The sequence below is a fragment of the Diadema setosum genome, chromosome 13 (genome assembly GCF_964275005.1).
Source record: "Diadema setosum chromosome 13, eeDiaSeto1, whole genome shotgun sequence".
NCBI lineage: Eukaryota > Metazoa > Echinodermata > Echinoidea > Diadematoida > Diadematidae > Diadema > Diadema setosum.
The window spans coordinates 25097947-25112738 of NC_092697.1; the positions used below are offsets into that span (position 1 = coordinate 25097947).

The 14792-nt window shown below is 38.0% G+C and overlaps 1 long non-coding RNA gene across 1 annotated transcript; it reads left to right on the forward strand.

The window, feature by feature from the left end:
• Positions 1–276: 276 nt before the first annotated feature.
• On the forward strand, positions 277–14651 carry LOC140236413 (uncharacterized). Its single transcript, XR_011901774.1, has 3 exons — positions 277–819; positions 7351–7420; positions 14613–14651. It is a non-coding gene; the product is annotated as an uncharacterized lncRNA (long non-coding RNA).
• The last annotated feature ends 141 nt before the right edge of the window (positions 14652–14792 follow it).

Below are 14792 nucleotides of genomic sequence, written 5' to 3' on the forward strand. Positions count from 1 at the left end.
GTAGTACCCTCCCCCCCTACCCTGCCATCACCCTCCTCGCGGCCGTATGCGTCTACGATAGCGTACTTCTAGTAATCCATGTTCATAATCTTACAGGCCGCGCCGGGTACGGGTCCGCCGGGTGGGTGTTCCGTGTAAATTATAAACACGTGTATTGCTTTACAGATTTTCAGTGTTTGCCTTTTACTTCTTTATGCAAACGTCGTCATTTTGTGCGCACAGACACACAGTGGACATCTTCCGTGATGTACAGTGTACTAGCTAGTTGTAGTCCATAGCCAGCTTTAGACTCTTTCCTGCAGTCGTCGGAAAATTGGTGAAGTCTATCGCAGGAGACTCAATCAGGTGGTGGACGTAACGAGGCGAGGAGGCTTTCTGTAACATCCACAACGTTTTTAGGAGGAATCTACAGGGCCGTAGGCCATAGGGGAGGCACAGCAGTGCGTGCTGACTGTACTGGACGTCCGTCACCCCTCGCGACGTTTTGCGACCGCATCGCAGTTTCCAATTCTGAAGCGCAAAGCTGCTGCCACACATGCACGTGTTCAACCAAGTTTGAATGGATGCCATCAAATTGTACTGTAGACCTCAACTCTCAAATTAAGATTTTTAGCTCTCATTGACATTGACAGTGATCGAGGGCTGACTTCGTGGGTCTTTAGTAGTTACATAATATATAGATCTACTAGTACTGTAGGCCTACGTTAGGTCTTGTCGTTTGTTTTTCTTGTGTAGACAGGGTAGAGCCAGAGTTTGTCCATCACGATGTCGGAGAATTGGGACGAGGACGATGGAGGCACCACAAGAGCACCATCAACAGTGAGTGGAGAATATCTCGGCATGATTTGTGATAAGAAAACACAATCATTTTGAATAAATAGCACACATTAATTTGCATGCTTATGAAGGGACAGTATTGTCTAGCTAGTTTTGGTGGAGATGAGGGATTCAGATTTTATAAAATTTGGAAACCACCTTATTACAGAGAATAAATTTACAATTGTTGGGCCTAACGTTAAAAGGTAAACATATAGAACTATGGTAAATTTATTCGAAGTTTAATTGAAAGTTGATTTTGAAATGGCCAGGATATTATAGGCCTATCCCCAAACAAAGTGATTTGTAGAATGAGGTGGTCCTAATAAAAGATGGGGCCCACCTTTTATTTGGACCCCTTTGTTTCTGGTTATATCGGCCATTTCAATACCAATTCTCAAATCTCATCTATCCTTGAAGAATTGTATGCTGTTTCATGTATAACGTTAATAGGTAACGAACATTACAGGTTTCTCATTATTTCACAAAAAAAAAAAGTTAAAAACCTGAAACCCAATCTCAACCAAAACTATACCATCCCTCACATTGGAATATTGCCAAACAAACTTGGTCATGTTGGTTCGATCAAGTGATGGTGTTGCAGCTTTTTCAGGAAAATCGCTGAAATGAAATTAAGTGCTTTGCATCACTAAACAGTCACTCTCTGTGGACTTCGAATCATGGGATTGTAGGGAGAAACAATGAAAAGTATGGCTTCAAAACTTTTTAAATTTTTGTCATTGTTTCAAAATGCTACCCTGACTTTGATTATTCACTTGCTTGCCCCAGGCAATCGGGCAAGTGCTTATGTGGCACCTTGCCCATGACGTTATATTCAGAGTGATGGATTCTGTCGAGTTCCAATTGGCATGTAATGTTTTGATGGTCAAGAGTATCATTTAATATTTGATGATAAGGTTACAATGAGTAATACAAAGTGATAATACCTCCTTTACGTCTACAGCTGTACTTTGTTTGACCGACAAGTCTGTCTAATTCCGCGAAAAACTTCTCATTTATAATGATGACATTTGCTGGGTCAGTTTTTCGCTTCATATAGACAGCCACCATTGATACATACGCTATTGCGACGGTTTGAACCGTTTCGATTCAATGCAACTTCGACCCAGTTCCCCCCGCATAAAAATGGTTATTATTTTTTCCAGCTTGGTTTTCAAACCAATCTGAAAAAAATTATAATATACAGGATTAATCAGTAAACATTTTGACTCACTTCTTCCACTGTTTCCTCCTGTTTTCTGGTTGTTTCCTCCACTTCTTTGCAGCGCTCCCCAATTCATAGCCGCCTTCGTTTGAAAAATTACCGCACGAACGACTACGGCAATATTACGAAGTTAAATTCAGCGCTCGAACAACTTACTAGTACTTAAGTCAATAAACGTATAAGTTGTACGATAGAGTGATTGTATGGAGCATTTGGCTTGCCGTAGTCGTTCGTGTGGTAATTTTTCAAACGAAGGCGGCGATGAATTGGGGAGCGCTGCAAAGAAGTGGAGGAAACAACCAGAAAACAGGAGGAAACAGTGGAAGAAGTGAGTCAAAATGTTTACTGATTAATCCTGTATATATTTTTTCCACATTGGTTTGAAAACCAAGCTGGAAAAAATAATAATAACCATTTTTATGCGGGGGGGGGGGGGGGGGGGGGGGGAACTGGGTCGAAGTTGCGTTGAATCGAAACGATTCAAACCATCACAATAGTGTACAAATGTATGTATCAATGGTGTCTGTCTATATGAAGCGAAAAACTGACCCAGCAAATGTCACCATTATAAATGAGAAGTTTTTCGCGGAATTAGAATTAGACAGACTTGTCGGTCAACAGCTGTACTTGGATGTGACCCCGGTGCATTTGCACCCCCCCCCCCCCAAAAAAAAAAGCAAACAAACAACATTAATGAACCAAAACAAACCACCCATGATTAACAATTGGATATTGATCTCATCAGTTTACGTCACATTCCATTGCAGGGGGCAGATCCAAGAATTCAGTGTTGAGGGGGCACCTTTACAAAAGAAATTTAAAAGGGGGGGCGCAAACCCCCCATATTTTCTTTTGTTTTTACGTAAAATAATGGGGGGAGGGGCGATCCGCCACTGCATTGTGAATATCTCTAATTCTAATTCTAACTTGGGCATTTTCTTAACCTGGACAGACTGGAGCACATTATAAACATTTTTTTTTACAATGGGGGGGGGGGGGGGACCCCAGGATATCAGTAGTTGTAGGCCCTATAGTCATGAATGCAAACTAGCCATTCATGCCAGCTTGTTAACTGCATGATATTATGAAAGAAGAATGTTTTGTTTTGCTTTGCTCTGCTCTGTAGTACAAGTATTTGCATTGTCAATGAAAAGTGATAAACAGATGCTGCAGTATTGTTCAGTTACCAGTGCATGTCACTGACCTGTGCAGATTGTAACCAGAAGTTTATGACTCTTACCTTTTATAAATCCAAGGTCATGCATAAGTTCATATTAAGATGAGCCATTGGGGAGGGTGGAGTATTTGTGTACCTTGTATGGTTTTACTCAAAGCAATCGCACAAAGTTCTGCGAGTCCATTAGGCTGCGTTCACATAGAAGTATTCGGTATTCGGTATTCGGTATTCGCTCTTCGGTATTCGCTATTCGGGCCCCGAATACACCATCACCCGCACCGTCAACTCACCATCCCATGCAGTGAGGATTTCTTCCTCCTACATTATAGCAAATCTTATTAACAATTTCTAAACTGCATCAGATTGTCAGTCTACATGCTTATTTTTGCTAAAGGGCAAATCCAGACCAAAATTGTCATTATTTCATAAACGAGAGACGGTATACGCTGCAAGAAAATCGAACATGTTCGATTCCCACTTTGCTATACTTTTCGCAGCTATTCGGTACTTTCGAATAGTGCCCTCCTATGTGAACCGGTGTGAGGAAATCCTATCGTTCGATTCAAGCTATTCGCGTGCCCTGGAAAAACGAGCCCGAATACCCGAATAGTATACTTCTATGTGAAAGCAGCCTTAGAGGGACAAGCAATCGTGTGGTTATGCATTGCTCAAGCAGCACCCATTGGCTCTTTCGGGGCTCCATGTATAATGAATTACAATTCATTGCAGTTCATTTACTTCGATTCTGGTATTTGTGTAGAATGTCACATGCACCTGTTTGGGCAAGGAGGTACATTTTAATACTAGGCGAAGCTTCACCTAGTACCTCCTTGGTTTGGGGAATGCTTGCTGTGTGGAGTGTTGCATGTTATTTTTCATGTGGGGTTACATGTAGTTATTGCAAAACCTGATGACACATACGCATGACGATTAGCCAACTTGCATCTGGTCACCCCTGGATTGGGGCAGTATTGTCTCATCACGAAATCCAGGGTTACACGGACTGTACACTGCTGCCATGTATGCAGAATATGCTGTGTACAATGTTGCATGAATGAACACGCACCCCCTCCATGAATGCACAGTATGGAATGTTAAATGTCATTTTTCATGTTGTGCATCAGGTTTGTTTTTTTCAAAAGCTAGTGGCACATACACTTGATGATTAGCCAACTTGCATCTGGTCACCCCTGGATCGGGGAAGTGTTACCTCATGACAAGAAACCCAGGGACACAGTGTGTCTGTACCATGGGTTTTTTTTTTTTTTTATAAATGGGGCTACAACACAATACAATGTACATATGTTACTTGTACTCTCTCCATGAGTCCATGGTCTGTACACTGCCACACATGCAGAATGCACACTGTTTACAATACACGTCTGTCATACATGGATGTAGGTACAGTATCACTGCACCACACAGTGTACAGTGTATGGCTTGAGAGGCCTTATTCTTGCCCTCCATAGAAGAATAAAGATGGTGAAGGGCTTTACTTAGAGTGCTCCAGGAGTGCTCCTGAGCCAAAATTTGTGTATCACTCAGAGACTTTTACTTTCATTACAATTTCTGCCTGCTGATATCTATTTTTGGTCGTTATTGTAATCCTAATCTGTTTATGTTCAGACATTTTTTATTGTCTTGATTATGTGGCAGAGATTTAAAAATATAAAAATCTAACATTTCTTTCATTATCTTTATACATTGTATAAATTTCATGCTCACATACCCTGCAGAGATAGCATGGAATAGCATTGCTACTCCATGACTACCATTGTAATGGTTTATCTTAATTCAAGACAGTAGAAAACCAGAGAAGATTCATACAGGGAAAGAGTTTTAGAGCCCATTAAAGATAATCCTGAGAAAAGAGCACAAACATTCTTAAAGGCTTTTTTCCCCACCAGAATAGTGTCAAGTGTTAGAAGCTGGTTTGTGGGATGAGACTAATGGTTAACAAATCCTTAAGTAATTGGGCAAATAAACTTGCAGGCTGGAAACTAATCCATTAGGATATTATGATCAGGCAGGGAAGGGCATCCAGTAGCTACTTGGAGTTGGCTGTTTGTAGTGGTTTCTCTCTCTTTTGGTTGTTTTTATATGAGTTCTATGTACAGTGTACACCCCACCTGTGTTCTTGTAGATTGAGTAATGGTATAATGTGAAAGGCATTATCAACTTGCAAGAAAGATTTACCTGAACCACCCCAGAAAAACAATGTAGTTATCTAGATGTGTACATGTAAAATGGCAGTGTGATCTAGAGAGAGCAGTTTTGGGGCTACTGTACTATCAGTGTCACTAAATTTCATCAAAATAGAATTTCAAGCTCAACTCAATAATCTTCATCACCTTTGCAAAAAAAAAAGATAAAGGAAGAGTGATGCCTACAATACAGATTAATTTCATGAAAAAATAGCCAAGTTTGTACAAAAGCTGTGCTGCACACATTGCCCTTTTCAAATTTGTGTCATTTTGTGTTAATATGACTGTTTAGTGCAACATGGGAATCTTGGGAACTTGTCTAGGTGGTAATCAGGAGGGGAGTCTTTCATCAGATACTGTAATTTATCTATTGAATTGATCGTGATTGACTGCCCACTGTAGATCGTTCATAAGCAATTTGTTACAAGCCATAGTGAAGTTTGTAGCTGTCCAAAATTAGCAAAGGAACTTTTCCTCCCTATATGTTGTAGCAGAATGTGCTTGTAATGCAGAGCCATTAATGTTTGGTTTGTTTTTGTTGTTGATTATCATTTTCTTATATTGTTAATTTGAAGTAAATAGCATTATTTTTGTTATGCAAATGAATGAGTCATATCAAGAAAATGTGACTCATAAAGTTTAAGTTATTTTTTTTTCAGATTACTACAACAGGTCAATTCCACGGAAAGGTTGCATTTTATGAAAATCAAACTATTGAGTATAGATGATTAATGAAGCATAATTAGATGATCTGGTATTGTTTACTCAAAGCAGCCTTTCACAACGGATATTTTGATACCTCATTAGTGAACATCGGTGAACGTGGAGTGGAGTTATGTCCGAAAAACCTTCATTTTTCATGAAAATTTCCAATTTTTGCAGAATTTATGTGTCATTTCTGATACACTGTTATGACCATAATACAGCTTGTGTAATTCTCAGATGGCTTATTTTCTGAATGTTCTTTGGTCATAGATTGGTTTTATGATGTTCTAGAACTTGTTCCGGCATCAGTAAATATTATTCTCTCAATCTCAAAATGTGGTAGTTGATAGCGTCCCATAAGTCACACTGGTTTTCCCTATCCTGCTACTGTACCAATGAGTAGATATTCATACCACTTGGCTCAGGGTAAGCACCAACCCTTTGCTACATTCAGGAAAGAAAATATCTTTCCAGAGACTCTGTGTGTAAGAATATTTCAGAACTTACTTTCCCATGTGAAAAACGGTGGTCCTCAAATGTCCCATAAGTCACGACAGCAATTTTTCATTGCTGTACGTAATGCAATGATACTTTTCAAACTAAGTATGGTGTTTTCATAAACTGTGATATGATGGATCTAACCATGAACTGAGAAAAATGCATTTGATGCAACTATTTTCTCAAAATACTGGTTTTAAATTGCCGAAAATTGTCACTTTGTCCCATAAGTCACAATGGAATTGACCAACAGTGTATGTTAAGCTGAAGTTCTTGCCTGAAGAAACAAAGAACGGCAGGCTTTACTTTGTTGTTTCATCTGCTCTCCTACATGTATATTGAGCTGCTCAATATGCTGTCAGTTCCCCTACCTCTCACTGTTGGTAAAACAAAAGCAGAGTTGCATACCGGTACTGTGCTGTTAACACGCATTTGGTGATAATGTGCTGTATGATACAAGGATGAATATGTAGGCACAGGCTTCATAACTTTATTTTTGTTATGTTGCAGGCATGATCAAAAAGTGTAATGCTTCTCATGTCTCTGTAGTATGGTTCCATAGTGCTTTCAGTTAGCATTGTATAATTTTAAAGAATCCTAGCAAGTGCCTGCCTTTTTTTTCCAGAGAAATTACTGTCAAGGATATCCCAGTGAGGGTCATGAAGTCATTGATGTATTCTGCCACATGACTCTATTGTCCTTCCTCTCTTTTTCCCCCCCAACAGACTGGAGGCTTTGGATCTGGTAGAAGTGGCTTTGGAGGGTCAAGTGGCTTTGGGGAGTCCAACGGGTTTGGTAAGCACCACCATCTGCTTTTCAGTCCCATGCCGCAATACTGGTACTGGTAGTCATAACTTTATTCTTGTTACAGTATTCTTTACAGTGGAGGATCCAGGGAGGAGTGCACCGGTAGTGCGCCCCCCTTTATTTTTTGTTAAAACAAAATTTAAAAAAAAAGATATGGGGGAGGGGTGCGTGAGCCCCCCCCCCTTTAATTTTGTAAAGGTACCCCCTCTTTATGGAATTCCTGGATCTGCCCCTGCTTTATATTGTTGTATATCACCTGAATTTTATTGTGAAAAGGATGAAATGATTACTACACTCAAAATGTAACTCCTAGGTTCTTTGCTGTTCTTGCTTTAAAAAAACCCAAAAACCCAAAAACAAAAAACAGACGACAGTGGCATTTGAGCAAGTCTTCTTGACAAGTAAGGCTGTGTTTAGACTTCCCCTTTTCGGGTCAAAATCAACGTTTTGATATGTGTTTAGGTCAAAACACGTTTGCGTCCTTTCTCACTTTGATATTTAAACGTTTCAAAATGTTGTTTCAAAATGCACAAATATGTATGTTTACGATTGGCGTTTCTGACTTATCGCATTCATGGGGAAGCATAAACACCTTAGAGTCACCAAACACTGATTTTGTTTTGGTGGTCTCTACCTGACCTTCACTAATACACTGTCTTGTTTAGTAATAGTATGCCAGAAATCAAGCTGTCCAATATCTGAATGTGGGGGGGGGGGTGAAGTTACATGGAAGTAACCCCCCCCCCCCTCCAAAAAAAAAGAAAAAAAAAAGAAAAAAAGAAAGAAGAGAAAATCCTGTGCTCTATGATTTGTATGCACACTGTAGGCCCTCTGTTTGTTCACACATTCTTTGTGTTAACCACCATGCTTACAATGTAGACCTATCACTAAAATGGAAGTACTGAATGGGGAAAGGCCCTTTCCGAGAAGCAAATCTCATACTTTCAAGAATGACCTGATGACTCATTCTCTATCCAAGTCTTTACTGAAATTCCTTTGTGATGGGTTTGGAAATAAAGCAGGCGCAGAGGTCACTGACCCTGACCGTGTGTGTCTCATGTCTTAGATGCAGCATGTTCAGGGCTGTAGTTTATGCTCAAGACTCTTTGATAACTAATTTATCTCTGTCCTGTCTTGGAGACCAGTTTCATCAGTGAAACTGTTAGAATTGTATGGTGGTTGTCTTTTTTGCCCAACCGACAGCGCACCAACCTCACTGGACCCCATGGAAGACAAGCTTAGCATAGCTGAATATGGGCTATCCAGCCATCTTTCTCAGATGGAAATTGAACAAAAAAAAAAAAAAAAAAAACAATGCAAATTGTCTGAGCACTTCTAGTCCAGTCAAAATACGACAAAAAGTGGGTTAACCCACAACTAATTGCAACAGAAACGATTCCACTTGCATATGAACCGGAGGAGCTATTAAAATAACATATTAAAAGTTCCCTAAAATTTGAGTGGTGGATCAGTGTCTAATTTGCATAAATTCAAAATGGCCGCCATACAACCTATTTATGCCTATATCTCGGGATATATAACCCACAGAAAGTAAATTCCGGTGTCTAAACCTATGTTTTATAGGTCAAGGAATACAGATATGTTATCTTTATCAACTTTCAAGCATCCCTTTATATAGTTTTTGCATATATTTGCATATAATTACATACAAAATGGCCGCCATATTGCCTGTACAAGCAGGTATCTTAGTAATGTAGTACACTCAGGAATAAGTCGCTATATATCTGGACATAAAACCCGCAGAAAATAGATTCTTGTGTCTAAACCTTTGTTTTTTATGTCAAGTAATACAATTATCATATAAGCAGTAACTTTCAAGCTTCCCTTTATACATTTTTTGCATATATTTGCATTTGATTAAATTAAAAAAAAAAGCCGCCACAATGCCTCTACAGGCTTATATCTCCATTTGTAAAAGGTTCCCAGCGTTGGTGTCTGTGGTCTTAATTTTACTGCTGAGAATCACTGATGTAGAATACCTTCCACTCAGGAATAATTACCTATATTTCACTAAAAATTTCCGTATATTCATACATAAATCTATTCAAATTAAGAGTAGCTTATATCCATAAGCTACTCTACAAAAGTTTCATGAGTTTGGACATTAGATGACGATCTTGTCATAGGGGTACCATGTCACTCACTCACTCTCTGAATAAAAGACCCAGGGGTCCAGCCCTCATCCGAGCATCTCAAGTTCCCCTTCCTTGCATGTTTACAGACTATTACTTGGGAGAAAGGAAATTGGAAGACGTTAAGAAACTGTAGGCCCATATCTGGAAGCCTTTAGGGACCTCCAGGGCCCAGGGAGGCATGATGTCCATATATGCATGACACTAGCGATAAATGCACTTACAGTACTAAGTTTGTTGTAAATTTGACCATGTGTTTTCAAAAGGAGGATCAAAAATCAAAAGTGGCCTCCAATAATTTGGTCCCAGCCCAAAGGTGGTCGCACCTAGATCAGATTTGAGGTGCCTTTGGACATTCTGTGGCCGGGGGATGGTTCCCATTTTATATACCAATATTCTACCAACCAAGTTTGATAACAAATTGAAAAGTTTTTTTTTTTTTTTTAGATGAAAGAGTGAAAATTGGTACCTATTTGGCACTAGCCCCAAGGAGGTCACCCCTGCATCTGCCATAATAATCTTGAAAGTATGCTAATACACTCACTGATGTATTTACTCGATGCTCTTCTGGTTTTATAAAAGCAGCAACTCTAGATACAGATGGGGACATTAGAGCCCACACGTTTAAAAAAAAAAAAAAAATATATATATATATATATATATATATATATATATATATATATGATGACGAAGTAGACTGGTGATGCATTTCAGTCCAACAGTGCTAGTTATTCAGACCAAATTTTCGACGAATATATTTGTCTTCCTGAAGGTCGACAATGGCAATTCTGAAGAAAGACGAATGTATTCGTCGAAAATTTGGTGTGGCTAAATAGCACTGCTGGACTGAAATGCATTACCACCCTACTTCGTCATATTTTCTGTACTGGTACCATATATATATATATATATATATATATATATATATATATATATATATATGTGTACAATTTTGAAAAGAAGGAAGATAAAACTGCGAAACTATGCAGTCTCCAAGATATTCATCTTTGTACTTTTTACCTAGCTCTGTTATAACTGGTTCTACTTGTGTGTGTGTGTGTGTGTGTGTGTGTGTGTGTGTGTGAGGTTTTTTTATGATAAATTCCTTAGTTTGGGGGTTCTAGGACCTTTTGGACATGGCGTCTATTTCAACAACTTGATAGTCTGTCATCCTCGGGATGCTACTTGCCTAGTTTGTTGAAGATCTGTCATTACATGGGGTCTTAAAAGAGAATCTGAAAATGGTTTTTGAAAATGCATGCATGACTGTCGACGGACGCCAGAAGATAAATGATGGCTATTTGCAATATCAGCTTGAACCTTTTTTGCTGTCTTGAACCTTTGGCTAAGATGAATTTAAAATCTAATGAATCAAAGTCATCGGATTTCAAGAAAACTTTCCTCCGTTTCATCATTTTCATTTTCTGTCTTGCGATAATACAGATACTAAAGGTATGTAATGTGATCTCTGAAAATATAGATCAATGATAAAAGTGTAAAACATGAAAACTCGTTTACACTCAAAGTGTTCTATACCACAGACTCTGGACTAGGATAGTGTGAAATTGCAGTCGATTAATGTAAAGCAAACAGGATCCCGGCTTCATTTCATACTGACGAAAAGAAGAGTGGTAAGTCTCACATTTGTTGTAAACTGTGTTGATGTCTTTCAAGAATGTTATTCATTCCTAGTCACCAATTAGAACATCATCTGACTCCTCAGATATTTTAGAAATACAACATTACAAGTGTCTGATCTATAATGGCCCGCATCTGCCACTGATATGGGTTGTGTGCAGTCAAATCTGTTTGCCCTGCAACTATACACTACCAGTTTGCTAACAGCCTGATGTAACAGATACAACACGAAAAATGGTAAAAGTAACATTTATCAGAATTTATAAGCGTTTTATGAGCTTGAAGCCAATGAGAAGGATGCTGTTTGTATTGATTGACTGATGAATCCAGAGTACTAGGAATAGAAATGTTAAGGCATTTCCTTTTTCTTTTCTTTCTTTTTTTTTTTTTTGTATCTGGCTTTTTTTCTGTAAGTCATTGGGTGAAACCACGCAAAAATATGACAAAAATAATAATCCACTTCCATACAAATTATCACGGTCATATGTTGCTCATTGATAAACATGCCTTTGCCAAAAGTTTTGCAACAAAAGACACAAGTATCGACTAAATATGGCTGCAAATCATCGCAGGTAAGGAAAAAGATGTTAGAAAAAAATCTGCTGAATGATTTACGACCAATTTTGGTGTACCGTAAGCACACTTTGAAAGCTATATGAGATAATATGACAAGAACATCATCTAAACAAAATGTCCAAACTCATTAAACTTTTGTAGAGTAGCTTTTGGATAATCATGATCTTGATGACTTTCCCCTCCCCCCCCCCCCCCCCCCCCTCTGGCCTAAAAAAAAAAAAGTATTGCAACACAGACATAAGTATAAGCAGTAAACATGAGGGTAAAATTACACGATATAATACATTTAATATCATGCAATCATAAAAATCTTTTTAACGATTCCTACTACATAATTTGAGACTTTACTGTTGTGTACCTATTGAGCACACTTTGGAAGCTAAGTTGAGATTATAGTTAAATAAAGATATGTTCTATTTAATGCTACTTACAGTTGTTTTCTGTTCTGAGGCTTTATCTCAAGAAAATGTGAGTTTAATGTAGTACAATACTTTTAATCAATGCAAGAATATAAAACTGGGTGTAAGGATAATCGTTAAAGTCGTGAATGGAATTCTAACAATTTTGCCCTTGAAATATTGGATGCATTAATTACAGTACAATTAACGTTCTGTAGCTCGTATTCGTATATCAGAAATTATATTCACGATAAAAATTTGAATAGATTTATGCTTAAACATAGCTATGCAATTTTTTTGTGAGATGTAGGTAATTATTCCTGAGTGGAACGTATTCTACATCAGTGATTCTCAGCAGTAAAATTAAGACCACAGACACCATCACTGGGTACCTTTTACAGATAGAGATATAAGCCTGTGGAGTTATAATGGCGGCCAATTTGCATTTAATTAAATGCAAATATATGCAGAAAATGTATAAAGGGAAGCTTGAAAGTTAATGCTTGTATCATAATTGTATTTCCTGACCTAAAAACCATAGGTTTAGACACCAGAATCTATTTTCTACAGGTTTTATGTCCAGATATATAGCGACTTAATTCTGAGTGTATACTATATTAATGATATACGAAGATACGGGCTTGCACAGGCAATATGGCGGCCATTTTGTATGTAATTATATGCAAATATATGCAAAAACTATATAAAGGGATGCTTGAAAGATGATAAAGATAACATATTTGTATTCCTTGACCTAAAAAACATAGGTTTAGACACCGGAATTTAATTTCTGTGGGTTATATATCCCGAGATATAGGCATAAATAGGTTGTATGGCGGCCATTTTGAATTTATGCAAATTAGACACTGATCCACCACTCGAATTTTAGGGAACTTTTAATATGTTATTTTAATAGCTCTTCCGGGTCAAATGCAAGTGGAATCGTTTCTGTTGCAATTAGTTGTGGGTCATTTCATATTTTGACTGGACTATTCTTGGTGGATATGTTGGGACACCTACTTTGTTTTCTGATTATGCCAGTGAAGGATTCTCTTGCAATTGTTCATGTCTTTCTTCAAACTTGTTAAAGAACAGTCCATTCAGGCCTTCATTCAGGCCTACATCATCAAATTTGTGTGATGGACAGAGTCAGTCAAGTCTTGCTTGAGCTGTTGTCTGTCTTTATTTTGAATCTGTTGAACTTTGAAGCAAAGAACTGTATGATATATTACGTATTTTTATGCCTCCGCCAACGAAGTGGCCGGAGGCATTATGTTTTCGGGTCGTCCGTCCGTCCGTACGTCCGTCCGTCCCGTTTTGTTTTTGTCGATATCTCAAGAACCGTGTGGTGGTTTTGCATCAAACTTGGTATGAGGGTATATCCTTGGGGGATGATACTTTGTGTGGATTTTAGGGTCACAGGGTCAAAGGTCAAAGGTCACAGGTTATTTTGTGGAAAAAAAATTGACATTTCATGTTTTTCTCCATATCTCGCAAATGGTTCAAGGTATCTTCATGGAACTTAGTATATATGCTTGTACCGATGGGCAGTGATTATCTAGGGAAGTTGGGGGTCATGGGTCAAAGGTCAGGGGTTAAAGGTCAACGTTAACTCCTCAAAATATAACTACTTTCCTTATATTTATGCAATGCCTGAAGGATTTTTTAAAAACTTGATGTATGCATGTATAACCCAATATATATTCTGTGGGAAGTTTCTTGCCAAAAGGTCAAAGGTCAAAAGGTCAAGTGAAAGTGCTAAATTGCACTTTTTCCTCCATATCTCAAAAGTAACTCAAGGTATTGTCATGAAACTTACATATTTATGCATGTTCTACCTAACAGTGATTCTCTTTGGAACTGTGGGGTCAAAGGTCAAAGGCCAGGTTTCGATAATACTATTTTACCATTTGATACTGAAATTATACTTTTTCTCAATACCTTGAAAATTACTTAATGCATAAACTTGTAAAAGGGTCAAAAGTCAAGTGAAAATCATCAGTTCCCCCAAATACCTGCACTCTGACGTTTTAATCATTCATCCAATTGAACCTAGTTCTAGGAAAGTGAACATTCAGCACATTTGTGGCAAACCTGTCATTTTAATATTTTGCCAGTTGTGTGAAACTGTCATCACACATTGTCAATAGACTATAGACCTATTAGGAAAACCATGCATTATGGCGGAGGCATACACCAGTCGCTGTAGCGACATTTCTAGTTAATCACATGATAATTGAAACTGTAGATTAGAATGAGGCATACACTGTATTGAGATATGGAAGTTGTTTGAATTTAAATGAGATATGTGTCCCATTGTGTTTACAGTATACATGCAGTTTATTGTGAGTTTATTTTATTCTTAAAAAGTTTAATACTTTATCTCTTTTCTCTTTCTCTTAATCCTCCCTTTAGGAGTAAAAAAGGTAAGTGGTTTTGGTGAGTCATTATGTAAGTATAAATTATAATTAGGGTGTCAGTGAATGTATTTCAAGTGTTATTTACGTAGATCTGAGACTCAATAGTAAGTACCGGTAATTTTAGTGAGTGGTTTATTTGGAAGAGAAAAATCACTTTACACTTGTTTACTTGTCT